This window comes from Triturus cristatus, chromosome 1_1, assembly GCF_964204655.1.
Source record: "Triturus cristatus chromosome 1_1, aTriCri1.1, whole genome shotgun sequence".
Classification (NCBI taxonomy): Eukaryota; Metazoa; Chordata; class Amphibia; order Caudata; family Salamandridae; genus Triturus; species Triturus cristatus.
Genome location: NC_140579.1, coordinates 835,953,346 through 835,969,043, shown reverse-complemented (window position 1 = coordinate 835,969,043; position 15,698 = coordinate 835,953,346).

The following is a 15,698-nucleotide window of genomic DNA, read 5'->3' as shown; positions in this document are numbered from 1 at the left end:
GATTCGCACTGTGGAATTTTTGTACAATTCCTAGACCTGCACACACACTCTTCATAACTTTCCCTACAAACTCACTTCCGTTGTCTGACCAAACAATCCGTGGCATACCATACCTAGGGAAGTACTCTTTGAGGAGGATTTTGGCAGTGGACATGGCAGTGTTATCCTTTAATGGGTATGCCTCAATCCATCTTGAAAAGGCACATACTACCACTAGGACATACTTAAGATTGTTACACCTGTCCATGTGGATATAGTTTAATTGAATCACTTCAAAGGGACAAGAAGGGGGAGCAAAATGACCAGTTGGGGTTGGGGTTCCTTTGCCAGGATTATGCATCAGGCATACCATACAGTTTTTCACCACTCTTTCCGCACACTTAGTAATTCCATCGTTCTTCCATACTGGAGCTAACATTTTACAGATCCCTTTCGAACTGATGTGCGCCGTTCCATGTGCCATCGTGACTACCGCAAGTACATACGCATTGGGTAACATCCAACGTTGCTGTTCAGACAGATCAATCCAACATCCACTTGGATCCATTTTACCCGTTTTCTCCTTCCATTCATTCTTCTCATTTTCAGTTGCTTCATTCTGGATTGCCTTCACACTTTCAATCGTATTCTCACGCATTCCTGATTCAGCAATCCATCTTGCAGACGTTGCAACATACATTCGGCTCGTCATGTTCTTGGCCGTCTCTTTGGCAACCTCATCGGCAAATGCATTCCCTCGGCCAACATCATCTGTAATCTTTCGATGTGCACTGCACTTCACAATCGCAACTTCATTCGGTAGGGTCAGGGATTCCAATAGATCGCTGACTAGCTGTCCATGTTGGATCTTAGTTCCATGGGACGTGAGAAAACCTCTTTCTTTCCAGAGACGCCCAAAATTGTGTGCGACGCCAAAGGCGTACTGGCTATCAGTAAACACATTCACTCTCTTTCCCTCAGCTAAAACACACGCTCTTGTCAATGCAATTAATTCTGCTGCTTGGGCAGAATTCTGACTCACTCTTGCAGCCTCAACAATCGTACTCAAAGTCGTAACTGCATACGCGGCCGTCACATCACCATTCTGGAGTTTAAAGCAGGACCCATCGACATATAACGTGCCGTCTGGGTCTGATAACGGAGTATCCTTTAAATCAATTCTACCTTTTGTTTCTTCCTCAGTTCTGAAACAACAATCATGGGGCTCTGAATCACTCGACTCCTGAGTAGTCGGCAACAGTGTTGCTGGATTCAATATGTTGCATCGCTTGATCTGAATGTGACTAGCCAACAGTGTCAGCTCGTAGCCTGATAATCTAGCACTGGTGAGGTGCTGAGTTTTCGTTCGATTCATGAGTGTATCCACAGCATGTGGAACCATGACTACTAGCATGTTGTTCATGACTAATCCGGCAGACTGTCGAATAGACACTGCGGCTGCTGCCGTGGCTCTCAAACAACTTGGCAATGCTCTGGCTACCGGATCTAACGTGGATGAAAAATATGCACAGGGCCGCTGCTTGTCGCCAAATTGTTGCGTTAATACGCTCAATGCACAACCTTCTCTTTCGTGGACATATAGAGTAAACGGCTTACTGTAGTCAGGAGTACCCAACACAGGAGCTGAACACAGCGCATTACGCAAGTCGGAGAAGCTCTGCTGACATTCGTCAGACCATGGCAAAGGGCTTGGAACACCTTTTCCAGTCAGGGCTACCAATGGTTTCGCCATGAGAGAAAAATTTGGGATCCATTGCCTACAGTATGACGTAATACCCAAAAACGCGCGCACTTCTCTTTGTGTGCTTGGTACAGTCATCTGCGAAATTGCTTTGATTCTCTCTGGGGTCAACCTTCTTCCCTCCTTTGACAAAAGATGACCTAAGTAGGTCACTTCTTGGCAACAATATTGCAGTTTAGAAGGTGACACCTTGTGATGTAAGTCTGACAAGTGATGCAATAAAGAAATTGTAGCTGCTTTGCAAGTTTCCTTGTCGTCAGCGGCTAATAAAAGATCGTCTACGTATTGGATCAGAGCAACACCATGAGGAAGTACAAGAGCGTCTAATTGACTTTTTAATGCTTGGCTATAAATTGAAGGGCTTTCACAATAACCTTGTGGAGCGCGTTTGAATCTGAAACTGCGTCCTCCTAAGGAGAAACCAAAAATGTCTCTACTTTCTTCCGCTATCGGAATGCTGAAAAATGCATTTTTCAAGTCGATCACCGTAAACCATGATGCCGATGCAGGAATCAACGTCAACAATGCGGTGATATCTGGTACCACTGGGAACTGTGGGATCACAATTTTATTTACCTCTCTGAGGTCAATTACAAATCTGTAGATTGGAGGTTTGGAAGGGTCAGTGCGTTTCAAAATCGGCAGGACAGGACTATTGCAGACGTTTCCTCTAGTTTCCTCAATCACGTCTTTCTGTATCAAGTCTTTCACAATCAGCAAGAGTGCTTGTTCACCTTCATTTGAAATCCGATACTGTGGGATTCGTGGAAATTTAACATTAGCTTTCAGACTTACCACGTAAGGGGGAATTTCCAAGAGGCCTACATCGTTTGGACCAGTCGCCCAAAGAGTATCAGTGAGAGAACGTAGCTCCGGTGGGAGCTTGTCCATCGACATGTACATCGGAGAGATTACTCTTTTTCCTAATGTGAGCTGTACTCCCGAAGGAGAACAGTACAGTGTCGCATGCAGGCGTTTCAACAGGTCTAAACCAAGGAGATTCTCATTACAACCAGTAGTTAGGATAAGGGGTGCTTCTAACTTGCATGGCCCAACAGAGATAGATAAAGGTTTGGACACAGGATTGTGAACAGGGGCGCCTGAGAAACCTACTGAAGTGTTCGTCAAGCCGGACAAAGGTGCGCCAGGGAGTTTCGCATGCATGATTGAGCTTTTTGCCGCACCAGTATCCAACAGAAACGGTTCGACCACGCCTGAGGTAGCTACTGCGACATAAGGTCCACTCTGATCAACTGGAACCGATACTACTCCCTCTCTCTGCCTGTGGCTGTCCTATTGGTCGCTTCTATGAATCTCTTCATTATGATCGTAGTAATCTTCAACATGGTACTGCGGAGATCTACCTGGCTGTGTAGGTTGTACATTTCGCTGGTCGAAATAATTCGATTGGCGATCAGCCTGTGGTGTCATTATACCACGTCCTCTACCTCTAGGAGCTTGCATAAACCCAACATTACCTCTCTGAGCTGGGACACCACTAGTTTGTGGGTGTAGTACTGGACACTCATTCTTATAATGACCCTCCTTTTTACAATAGGCGCACTGATTCCATGCTAACTGTTGTCGGGGTAAACTATAATTAAATCTCTGGGCCGTCCCTTGCTGGAATTGTGGCTGCTGTTGAAACTGGGGTCGCTGCTGTGAATCTGACTGATTTGAACGAGGCGGATATGCCTGTTGCAAAAGGACTTTAGTTTTTAAATCTTTCGTTTTCTTTTCTGACTTTTCCTTTTCTTCTTTCTCTCTATTCTCATAATACTGTGCAGTTGCAAGTATCTGTGCTGTCGTCGACACTGCCCATGCACTTTCAGAATCCTTTAACTTGTTACTAAGCTCAGGTAGTAAATTAAACACGAACTTGTCAACAAACAACCTCTGACCTCCCTCGGTACTCATATCTTGCCCACTGTGGTCTACGAAAGTCTCTTCAAATCTAGTGAAGAAGTCAGAGACGCTTTCGTCCTTCTTTTGCTTGCATGCTGATAGTTTATCCCAATTTACTCGTAACGCTGGCATCAGCGTTTTCATCAGGTTAATTATTCTGCCAGGTAAGTCAGCAATCAGAGGTTCGGGTTTCGCTCCGCCAACTTGCTGTGCGTCTGCCGCTACGATAGCTGCCCAATCACCTCCTAAGGCGACTGGGTGGTTCTCTTGTCGAATCTTAGCCCATATAGGCTGTGGTACTACATTACCAAATAGCATTTCAATGTCTGCCAAATTCATGATACACGCTTGGACTGTCTGCGTTAATTCTTTGTAATAACCAGCAGGATTCTTACGAGGGTCTGGTAATGCTTGTTTTACTGCTAATACTTCAGCCCGTTTCCAAGGAATGTGTATCCACACTCTCTGGAATTGTGCCGGTGCAGCCAAAATACCCAGAGCCGCATCAGCTTGAACTGCATCACGCCATATCGATGGAACTTCCCTCATCGGATATTGACCTCGTCTTTTCCTAGTTATCGGTGTACCATCAGGGTCTCTTGTCGCCCTAAAAGGGGACTCATCCCGATAGGCTAAAATCAATTCTATCGCCCTCCCTACTTCTGAACCTATCACCATTCCTGCGGCGAATTTCTGCTGAATATTTATTAAATCCGAGGGGACGGAATCTAATTCATCATCTTCCCATTCTTCACGCACAAGAGAACACATCACGTCAAAAACATAACGTTGAGTCGGTTCATTCCATTGCATAAATGTGTCTAACACTCTTCGTGCATCATACTTTGCAGCTTTCGACATCCACCTAAGAGCTGTTGAATCTAACGTGTCTCGTTCCTCTGGACCAGGAAGCTGGCTACGTCTCTGTATAGAGTCAGAAACGGGGGTCCCACTTAAAGACCTGTAGAGAGGAGTTAAGATATTAGTTACAGAGTCGGTTATCTTCCGACGAACGGAAAGCGGAGTCAGAATGACAGGGCTTGGGGACAGGGCAGCTGAAGCAGATGAAGTAGTAAGGGTAGGAGTAGTAGGTAAAGCAGTTTGCGAAATGATAGGCAAAGGCGGAATAGGCGATCCAGGGAGAGGAGGTGCCGTAGGATCATTGATCACGGGAAAGACAGGAGCTGGATTCAAAGGAAGTGGAGCACCTATTCCATGCTGACCAGCAGCTGGCTGTACAACAGGTAGTAACTGTGGTGCTGTAATACCCTGTGCATACGGTGGAGGTGAACTCAACAGATAAGATAACAGGGGGTCCTTTTCAGAGTCCTCTATCGGCTTAGCAGGACAAGATGGCAATACAGGGTAACATTTATCAATTGCCAAATTGTGTTTTCTATTCTCTATCTCTATTGCTTTCTCGGTCTCGTTGACATGCAGCTGCCTAGCAGACTCCATCAAGGTCAACCCTTTCTCTTTCTGTTCTTTCTTCGTTTTCCTAATTTCTCTCTGTTTTGCTTCTTTGCGCCATACGCGAAAAGAATCAAACATTGCCGGCCGGGCTTTTCTCTTAAACAACTTCGTTTCTAAATTATCTAGAATTTCTTTTTCGAAACTACCATGCGGTGGCCAACTAAGGACACCATCTTTCTTGGTATAACGGACCCATACTTCATTATACGTAATAGGACCCACACCATGTTTACAATAGAGCTCATATGTAGGAGTCCCAATCGGAGGAACCAAACACGAGTCCTCCAACCGTGAATCCCCGTTGCAACGTAACCAGGACAAAAAACAATTGTTACCCTTAGTCATGACTACAAGGACAAATTCCAACCAAAAATGCGCAGAGAACTTAGGCCTACCAAAATGAACCAATACCAAATACAAAGATTATCTTACCAAGAGCAACCAATGATAATCTACAAATCCAAAACAAACGTATCCAAATAACCAAACTGAGCACAACCCACTTAATACTTAACTGAAATGTGGAAGACGTCACCAAGGAGAACCCGTCTACGTCTCGCTGTACTAAGGTCTGCACCTCGGGTCCAAGACAGGGCGACAGTCAAGGCAGCGGTCCTCTGTAGCCGTCTGGGAACGGGAACCCTCGTGGAAGAGATCGTCGGGCCACTTTTACGACATGCAGGGATCGATGAAGCGGGGTACCTCCCTCCGGAATCTTCACACGAAACTTCTCGAACTTTTCAGGCTTTGGACCGGTACCGGATGACGTCGCCCAACGTTGGGCGCCAATTTGAGGTTCTGGACTTTTAAGAGTCCAGAGGTGTCAGGGAAACAACACCCGAAGACCCCTGAGTTCCTCCTGTCTCGGTGCACAAATAAACAGAGACACGGGCTTCTCGATGGCGGCGTCAAAGACCAAGGTTCATTTACTGCAGGGATACAGAAATCATAGGAACCACACAGAGGCAGAATCTACGAGGCTGTTCAAATTGCATTAAGTGGGTTGCTTCTTAAATACAAGAAAAATGTCTTGGGGCAACATTACAAGAATATTTCTCATGCCTAACCCGGTATCCCAAACAGACAATAAATAAATATCAAACAATGATTAGTTGTGGGTTTTCGGTATTCAATCAGGTCCTCTTGACAGTTTTTCATTCTCTACTTGATCCTCCCCATCATAAAAATCGTAACCTCCCCATTGTAAAAGCCCAGAAAGAAAGGAGCAGAGCCAGGTGCAAAGGATTGAAATGTAGGATAGGAGGTGTTTATGGATCATAAACGGGCAGGGCAATCGTCTTCGGCCTTTCAGTCAGGACAACGGACACAAGAACCAGTATAGCAGGACTGGCCTCAGGCAAGGGAGGCAGCTTGATTCTGCCTAGTCATGTAGCGTCAGCCTTTCTCGGGGCTCGAGCTTACGTGTCCTTAACAAGGTGACTCTGCCGGGGTCATCGTCCGTTCATTGACTATGTGAGGGCAAGAAACAAGATGGACGCCGTAACTAAAATGGATGCCGTGACTTTTAGAGAGAATGCCCTAGTTTCCAGTGAATTTGTGCTAGTTGCGCAGCGAAAACACTGTCACGTATACAATGGATCGTTTGCGGTTCATTGGTACCAAAATCGTGTCAGTACTATGATACCGAATTCACAGGTTCGAATCGCTACAGAACCTCACTATGGGGATACCAAATATTATGGCTCACGCATTGCTGTAATATCACGCATCCCCTATGTTTCATGGGTTACCCTTTAGCCTTTGACCAGTTGAAATTGCATTTTATTTGATAGCAGACTACAGTATCTTTCCACATTTTGTACATCATTCCACAAGATTTTGCATCCGGTACCCTTAGGGGAAACCAAATACAAAAGCCTATACGGTCTATAATATTTGGTGTCCCATGTGTTACTTGGGTTGGAACTTACCAGGGTTTAATTTGACATGGTCTTATGTTGGATGGGTGAGCACAGTGTTTCTATGACAAATGGCACCATTCCTTTTGCTTTCCAACATCGTTTACTATGGGGATACCAAATATTATGGTTCGCGCTTTGCTGTAGTATCTTGTATCCCCTATGTTTCATGGGTTACCCTTTAGCCACTGACCAGTTGAAGTTCCCTTTTATTTGATAACAGACTACAATACCTTCTCACATTTTTTACATCATTCCGCAATATTTGACATCTGGTTCCCTTAAGGGATACCAAATATAATGGTCTTTACCGGCTACAATATTTGGTATCCTCAGTGTTTCTCGGGTTAGAAGTTACCAGGATTCAATTTGACATCGCCTTATGTGGGATGGGGGACCACAGTCTTTTTATATCAAATTCCACCCTTCCTTTTGCTTTCCAACATCATTTACTATGGGGATGCCAAATATTATGGCTTACGCATTGTTGTAATATCTCGTATCCCCTGAGTTTCAATGGTTACACTTTAGCCATTGACTTGTTGAAATTGCCTTTTGTTTGATAGCAGACTACAGTATCTTTTCACATGTTGTACATCATTACACACGATTTTGCATCCGGTACCTTTAGGGGATACCAAAAATAATAGCCTGTATGGCCTATAATATTTGGTATCTCCAGTGTTTCTTGGGTTAGAAGTTACCAGGGTTCAATTTGACATCGCCATAAGTTGAATGGAGGAGCACAGTATTTCTATACCAAATAGCACCCTTCCTTTTGCTTTCCAACATCATTTACTATAGGGATACCAAATATTATTGCTCACACATTGCTGTAATATCTCGTATCCCCTATGTTTCATGGGTTACCCTTTAGCCAGTGACCAGTTGAAATTGCCTTTTATTTGAAAGCAGACTACAGTATATTTTCACATTTTGTACATCATTCCACAAGATTTTGCATCTGGTACCCTTAGGGGATACGAAATATAATATCCTACAAGGCTATAATATTTGGTATCCCCAGTGTTGCTCAGGTTAGAAGTTACCAGGGTTCAATTTGACATCGCCTTATGTTGGATGGGGGAGCACAGTATTTCTTGACCAAATAGCACCCTTTGTGAGAAGTTGGCCTGGTATATGATGTTCACTAATTAAAGTGACCACCTTGTACCATGCCAAGCAACCCTTATGGTGTGGTTGTAAGTCAACCTTTTCGGACCAGCTGCCCTAGTGGTAGCGTAGGCTAAGCAGTCTTTGAGGCTAAACTCGTTTAGGCATGTTAAGCAAGCTGTTTTACCATATGTAACCCCCCTTTATACCAATGAAAGGACACCACACACATATATATTCAAAATATATATGTATTTATTACTCAAAGTATCCCCTAGACTCTTGATGAGCACAGGAGCACAAATCGTTAAACAAGAAAGTATTACAATACACGAAAGTTGCACTTTATATGGATAGGCCCTGGTGGCCGCTCAAACCATATACTAAAATAGTGGTATAAGTACCACAAACAGGAAAGGGAGAAGGCCTAGGGCCTCTAGAATCGCTGGGCCTACAAGGAGCTAACTTTAGTTAGTGACCAGGAGGTCCACGGGTCGCGTGTGCAGTGAGGAAAGTTAAACGCGGGCGGCCATAGGTTTTCAATGGGTGCGTAAATGTTCAAAAGTTACTGCTAGAAGGGTCTTCTGGTTGGACTACGAATTCAAGACTTCAAACCTAGACACTAGAGATGTTACTCTACTCTTGTGCACCGGAGTGCCAGCTTTACCTCACCCACAGGAAGCGGGTGCATGGGGCTCGAAGTGCGTCGGGTTTCGTCTATCTGTTCAATGGAGCCTGACGACAAAGATGCTGCAGGCGGTCGGTCCAGAAGAGATGCGGTGGATCCAAGGATGGATAGGAAGTGTAGAAGACCTGTAAGCAGAGGGGACAGTGTTCACAGTCACTAGCCGGTGACCGGCGTGGCACCAGGTAGGTACCAGGCGATGTCGGGTGCAAACAGGTGAAGAGGTGTAGCTTGTCTCTGCAGCCACGTGGTCCCTGAAGGTCGACGACGTCCAGGAGTCGGTTCTCGAGCTGTCCCATGCAGGCTCTCGCTGTCGGTTGTCTCGGCGACTCAGAAGAAGCAAACAAGCCTTGGCAAAAGCAGGAGTTGCAGGAAGTGATGAAAGCTGTTAGCTCTGACCAGCAAGGTCAGAGGGGCTGCTCCTTTGGAGGGGAGCAGGGGCCAGTCTGGAGCAACCAGACCAGCATTGTAGTTTTTCAAGATGGTCACCAAGATGGCCACTAGTCAACGGACCAGTAACCGGTTAGGCGCATCGAGTCGCAAAGTGCAGAGGGGCCCCACGCAGATCGTGGAGATGCTGGAGGGCTCACCTTTGGTACAGATGCTGCTCGGATATTGGGCTTCTCAGGACCCAAAGCACAACTTGGAGGAAGCCTCTGTTGTTGCGCTTTCAGCTAGTTGAGTGTCTTCCAAGATGGCTGGCTCAACGTGTCTCGGTGCCTCCACGGGTTCCTTCTTTGCAGGGACTGTGGATCGGGCGGTGAGAGGTCTGGAGGTCCAGTTCTTGTTGGTCTCAGGGCTCAGGCTCCGGCGGGAGGCGGCGGCAAAGCAGACGTCGATTCGCTGGATGGTGCTTGCGTTAGCAAGATGGTCACTCCCTGACCATAGGGGAGATTTCCTTCAGTCTTCTGTGCAGCAGAACGTCGAAGTTCCCGTCTTCTTCTTAGTTTCAAGTTGATTCCAGGATGTCTGAAGTCTTTGGACACAGCTCCTACCTTTAAGCGGATTCTAGGGGCCGGACTACCTGCTAGGTCCCTCCCTAAGGGTGGGACCAGGAAGGGGGGTGGTTACACCCCCAATCCTTTGTCCAGCTCGCCCCAGGTCGGGGGCTGGTGTGCCCCAGGACCGGATTGAACTGGCATATGCACCGAGGCTCCTTGTGAGCCTCAGGCATGTCTGTTTCCTTTCAAGCCCTACCTGACCAATACACAAAATCCTGTCTGGGGTGGTGCTCGCACCTCCCCCGGCAGGAAACCCTTTGTCCACGTCTCCCAAGCTGGAAGGACTCCCAACAGCAGGAGGGCAGACTTGTGTCTGTGGTGGCAGCGTCCATTTTGTGGAGCTGAGGCTATGTCTGATTTTACCCGGGTTTCAGGTTCTGTACATGTCGTGTCCCTCTAGGAGGGTGGAATGCTAACCCCGTCGCCAGAATTGGCGAGGGGTTAGTATTCCAATTCGTATGACACCTTACTCGACATGTTTTGATAAAGCCAAACCAAAGATAGCATTTAACCGCGAGGTTCATAATGCACTTAAGAGTATATGGTATGGCGATATCTGGAAACGGTAGAAGGAAGTTGTTCCGACTACTGCAGACAGGCTCATCTCATGCCAGAGCACCGTCTCACATGGAACCAAGCACTCTGCCTTCAGGATTGTTAAGGCCTGCCATAGGAGTGACTTATAGGTTAACATGTGTCCCATTTAAGGTTAGGTATAGGCATACTACACCTAAGCAAGAGTTGGATACATCAACTTACCCCAGCTGAGTGATCAGCCAGTTGTGTCAAATTGCTAGCCCAGGCCAGGGGTGGCACAATACATGCTTCAGCCCCTGGTAGGCCTCAGATACACCAATGCCCTGAGTACCTAGGGTACACTAGTACAGGGGCTCACAGGGTGATCCAGTTCCAATGGGTCATGCACCTAAAGTGCATAGTGTCAATTTAGCAGAGAGAACAGCAGGCTGGGGGTCTGATTAGCAGGCCCACAGCCTCAATACGTCAAAAACCAGTGAAGCAAAAAGCAAAAATTTGGGGTGACCATAGGATAGCAGACCCTACTCTCCTACACAACCCCCCCCCCCCCAAACGCAGGGACATTAAACTAGCCTGGACCAGTCGTGTCTTCATGTCCTGAGTGGAAGTACCTGGAGAGACCATCTGCATTCCCATGGTCTGTACCTGGCCGGTGCTCCACTGTAAAGTCCATCCCCTGTAGGGAAATGGACCACCTAAGCAGTTTGGGGTTTTCACCCTTCATCTGATTTAGCCACAAGAGGGGCTTATGGTCGGTCTGAATCTTGAAGTGAGTGCCAAACAAGTATGGCCTCAGCTTCTTCAGGGCCCACACCACAGCAAAGGCCTCCCTCTCAATAGCTGACCAATTCTTCTCTCTGGGGGTAAACCTTCTGCTAATAAAAGCAATGGGTTGGTCTTGACCATCTACATTAAGTTGTGACAGCACAGCTCCCACACCCAACTCAGAAGCATCTGTTTGGACGATAAACTCTTTGGAGTAGTCAGGACTTTTCAGGATAGGTGCAGAGCACATGGCCTCCTTCAGGTCATCAAATGCCTTTTGACAGCTTACTGTCCACTGAACCTTTTTGGGCATCTTTTTGGATGTCAGATCATTAAGAGGAGTCACAATGGACCCATAGTTCTTAACAAACTTCCTGTAGTACCCAGGTAAGCCCAAGAAAGCTCGGACCTGAGTCTGGGTGGTGGGAGGAGACCAGTCCTTGATGGATTGTATCTTACTCTCCAGTGGTTGAACTTGGCCTCCACCTACAAGGTGGCCCAAGTACACAACCTTACTCTGCCCTATCTGGCACTTAGTAGCCTTGATAGTGAGGCCTGCCTTTTGCAGAGCCTCAAGTACCTTCTTCAGGTGGATCAGGTGATCCTCCCAGGTGGAGCTAAAGACAGCAATGTCATCAAGATATGCTGCACAAAAGTCATCCAACCCAGTAAGGACTTGATTCACCAAACTTTGGAAGGTGGCAGGTGCATTTTTCAGACCAAAGGGCATCACCACAAATTGGTAGTGCCCTCCTGGGGTTGAAAATGCTGTTTTGGCCTTAGACTCCTCAGCTAACCTGATTTGCCAATAGCCAGCTGTCAAATTAAATGTGCTCAAAAACTTAGCAGAAGCCAGTTTATCTATGAGCTCATCTGCCCTTGGAATAGGATGTGCGTCTGTCCTAGTGACAGCATTGAGTCCTCTGTAATCCACACAGAACCTCATCTCTCTCTTGCCATCTTTGGTGTGAGGTTTGGGGACTAGAACCACTGGGCTAGCCCAGGGGCTCTCCGAGGGCTCAATGACACCCAACTCCAGCATCTTGTGTACCTCAGTCTTTATACAGTCCCTGACATGGTCAGGTTGCCTGTAAAGTTTGTTCTTCACAGGAAGACTGTCACCGGTGTCCACCACATGGGTACACCAGTCAGTTTGACTAGGTATCAGTGAGAACATATGCTGAAATGATTGTAGAACTTGTCTACATTCAATTTGCTGATGCTCAGTGAGGTTGCCTCCAAGGGTCACTCCTTCAACTGAACCATCTTCAGGGTTCTGAGACAACAGGTCTGGGAGAGGGTCACTTTCCTCCTCCTGTCCCTCATCTGTAGCCATGAGCAAGCCCATGTCTGCCCTGTCAACATATGCTTTTAACCTGTTAACATGGAGTACCCTGTGGGGACTCCTGGGAGTGCCTAGGTCCACCAAGTAGGTAACCTCTCCCTTCTTTTCCAGGATTGTATGGGGTCCAGACCATTTGTCTTGGAGTGCTGCTGGGGCCACTGGCTCCAACACCCATACCTTCTGTCCTGGCTGAAACTCAACCAAGACAGCCTTTTGGTCATGCCAAGCTTTCTGTAAGGCCTGGCTTGCCTCAAGGTTTTTGGATGCCTTCTCCATGTACTCAGCTATCCTGGAGCGGAGACCAAGTACATAGTCCACTATGTCTTGCTTAGGCTTTTTGAGAGGTAACTCCCATCCTTCCCTCACCAGACATAGGGGGCCTCTTACAGGGTGCCCAAATAACAATTCAAAGGGGCTGTAGCCAACTCCCTTTTGTGGGACCTCTCTGTAAGCAAACAGAAGGCAGGGTAGAAGGATGTCCCATCTTCGCCTGAGCTTTTCAGGTAATCCTTTGATCATACCCTTTAGGGTCTTGTTGAATCTCTCAACAAGCCCATTGCATTGTGGGTGATAAGGAGTGGTGAACTTGTAGTTGACACCACATTCCTTCCACATAGCTGTCAAGTATCCTGACATGAAGTTGGTACCTCTGTCAGAAACTACCTCCTTAGGAAACCCCATTCTGGAGAAGACTCCCAGTAAGGCCCTGGCCACAACAGGAGCTGTTGTGGTCCTAAGGGGAATTGCCTCTGGATACCTGGTGGCCTGATCCACTACCACCAGTATAAATCTGTGCCCAGATGCAGTGGGGGGATCCATGGGACCCACAATATCAATCCCCACTCTCTCAAAGGGAACCCCCACCTCAGGTAGTGGTATTAGGGGGGCCTTTGTTGTGCCACCTGATTTGCCACTGGCTTGGCAGGTTACACAGGAGCGACAAAACACCTTGGTATCTTCATTCAGGTGAGGCCAGTGAAAGTGAGGGACAAGCCTGTCCCAAGTCTTGTTCTGGCCTAAGTGTCCTGCTAGAGGAATATCATGGGCCAAGGTAAGAAGGAAGCCCCTAAATTGCAGAGGTATAACCAACCTCCTGGTTGCACCAGGTTTTGGGTCTCTAGCCTCTGAATAAAGGAGCCCATCATCCCAACATACTTTATGGGTACCTTGAGCATTCCCAGCAGCCTCAGCAGCAGCCAGCTGTCTGAGGGGTTCAAGAGATGGACAGGATAACTGAGCCTGCCCCAAGTCAGCCCTAGAAGGTCCCCCTGTCCCCAGAAACTCAACCTGGTCAGGTTCAAGCTCTTCAGGGACAGTTCCTTCAAGGTTCTCGAGATCATCCTCCTGGGAAGACTGATCATCACTTGGAGGCAGGGAGGAAGGCACAGCCTTAACCCTCCTGTTCTTCTTCTTGGTAGGTGCTTGGTCCATTGTTCCAGGATCCAAGACCTGAGGTTCAGTAAGGCACTTTTTGGCCTGTGACCTGGTCACAGCAAGGACATGTGGTGATATACCTAACATCTCTGCATGTGTCCTGTACTCCACTTCTGACCATAGAGAACTCTCTAGGTCATTGCCCAACAAACATTCTACTGGGAGGTCTGCACTAACCACAACCCTTTTGAGGCCAGTTACCCCTCCCCATGAGAAGTTAACAATAGCCACACTATGGGAAGTAGTGGTATTGCTGGCATTGGTCACCAGGTAATTTTCACCTGGTATGCACTGTCCAGGATCCACAAAGCCTGGTGTCACCATAGTGACACTGGCACATGTGTCCCTGTAGGCTTGAGCCACTTTTGTATTAATCAATGGAGTCTGTCTGTACTTGCCCAGATTACTGGGGCTCACAGTCAGGGACAAATCCATGTCCCCATCACAGATCAACACTGCCTGTGTAAGGGTTCTGTCTAGGTCAGAATCTCCTTCAGTTCCTATAGTGATTCCCACTACACCCTTTGTCTGGGGACCAACACTGCTAACAGTACTACTGGGAGCAGGTGCCTTAGGGGCAACAGTGTTGGGGGCTCCACCCTTCTTACAATCACTAGTCCAGTGAGTTGTATTCTTGCAAGATTTGCACCAGGGTTTCTTTGGACCTTCTTTCTTATTTCCTTTAGATTGTTGGGACCCACCCTCATTAGTACTAGTTTGGGGCCCTGTTGAAGACTTCTGGTCTTTGGATTTCTGGTCATTACCCTTTTGGTCTGTTTTCTTCTGATCACCCCCTTGGCCCTGGTTCTGGTTCTTTTGCTTAACCCTGGTTCTGACCCATTTGTCTGCCTTCTTTCCCAATTCTTGGGGAGAGGTCAGATCCGAGTCAACCAAGTGTTGATGCAGTTGCTGGTTTTGACAGTTATTTAAAATCTGTTCTCTCATCATCAAATTGTACAATCCTGTATAATCTGAAACCTTACTTCCCAGCAACCAACCCTCCAAAGCCTTAGTGGCACATTCAACATATTCAGACCAGTCCTGAGTCTGTGCCTTCTGGGTATCTCTGAACATTAACCTGTACTGCTCAGTGGTTAAGCCTAACCCATCAACCAGGACACTCTTCAGGGCTCTGTAGTTTCTGACATCCTCCTCCCTAACAGTGAGGAGTCTATCTCTGCCTCTACCTTCAAAGGAGAGCCATAAGATTGCTGCCCACTGGTCCTCAGGAACCTGCTGTACTTTGCAGGCTCTCTCAAGAGCAGTCATCCATTTGTGGATATCATCCCCACTTTTGTAGGGGGGCACAACCTTGGACAGGTTCCTATTATCAAAGACCCTATCTTTGTCCCTCGGGACAATGCTGCCACCAGTGGGTATAGACCCACTCTCTCTAGGTTGCCTAGCCTTGTTCAGTTTCTCTTCCATCAGGGCTACTTCTAGCTCCTGTTTCCTGATCCTCTGCTGAGCTTCCTGCATTCTGGCCTCATGCTCCCTCCTCTGAGGGCTGGTCATCCTTCTTCTGGACTGACCCTGAGAGCCTCTAGAGGCATGAGAGGCATTAGAGTCACCTGAGTGATTCCTCTGTCTCCCAAACCCCTGGTTAAGTCTACTGGGGAAACTCGATGGGGGGAACCCATTGTCATTCCCAAATAGTCTTAAGTTAGCTGGGTCAAGTATAAAACCTGGCACTGGGCTATTTCTCCCATCAGAATCACTACTATTATCAGACTCATCCCCCTTGTCATTCTCGTCCCTATGCTGATCCTCATCCTCTGTA